Here is a 1099-nt window from a genome sequence, read left to right on the forward strand (position 1 = left end):
GGCTCCATCCCGACCCCAGTGTTTACCTCAATGATGGTATCAGGATGGCTTTGTGTACCCAGGCGGCCCTCAGTTAACTTGAGGAAAATACTTGATCAGCCACGTTTGTGCCCGTTGAATCTGACCTTCTCCAAGCAGCGTCATGACGTCATCCTAACAGCGTCACTGGGCCCGAGACACACTCTAAGAGCTTTGCCTGCCTTCATTAATGCAATCATCTCAACCCTGTGAAGTAGGCACTATTAATAACCCCGTTTTTCAGACGAGGAAGCAGAGAGAGAGAGGTTAACTAACTTACTCAAGGTCTCACCGTAGGTGGCAGGGCAGGGAATCAGACCCAGCTGGTTTGACCTCGAGCACTTGCTCTTCATCAGTGAGCAATTCTCTTTCCTAACGAGACAGGCCCGCGTTTTCTTCTGCCCCACTTTGACGCCTCAGTCGGGTGCTGCCGGTTCTGAATCACCATCCTGGTTTCCTTAAATGGGTTGCCATGTTTGTTGCTTGCCACCGGGGAGACTTCTCTCTGTGCCCACACAGCCTATGCCAGTGGGTGGAGGAGGATACCACAGTTGTCTTTCTGTTGGTGGGTCCATGGCAAACGAGTTGACTAACACGTCAACCTCTCGAATCTCATCTGGTCCTACATCCGAGTTGTGGGTTCTCTGCAGCCAGCTCTAAAGATTTGGCGACATTCCTTCCCAAGTGTGGTCTTTCCGTAGGTCTGGGCCAGTGGGATTAAGTTGCTTTTTAGGGGTCCCCTGAGATCAAGTAGGTAAGTGCTCTCTTCTCCCTGGTAACTCTCAAACACCGGCCCCCTAAGCCCCCATGAAGTGAAACCCAAACTCCACTGTCCTCCAGGCCCCCGAGTAGAGCTGCCCTGGCATCTCTGAGACAGCCACTCCTCACGGAGCAGAGAGCCTCGTGTTTCTCCCGCAGAGCGGCTGGGGGGTTCCAACTGCTGACCTTGTGGCTGGAAGCCGACTCATAAGCACTCGACTACCAGGGCTCCTCACCACAGACGAGGTCTGTCCATCAGAGAGTTTTGCCCTGGGCTCAGAAGGAAGGCAGCGAGAGTTCTTTACTTTTTTGTCCTTTAGAC

This window comes from Echinops telfairi, unplaced genomic scaffold (assembly GCF_000313985.2).
Source record: "Echinops telfairi isolate 266 unplaced genomic scaffold, ASM31398v2 ScPeMD7_7458;HRSCAF=8496, whole genome shotgun sequence".
Lineage (NCBI taxonomy): Eukaryota > Metazoa > Chordata > Mammalia > Afrosoricida > Tenrecidae > Echinops > Echinops telfairi.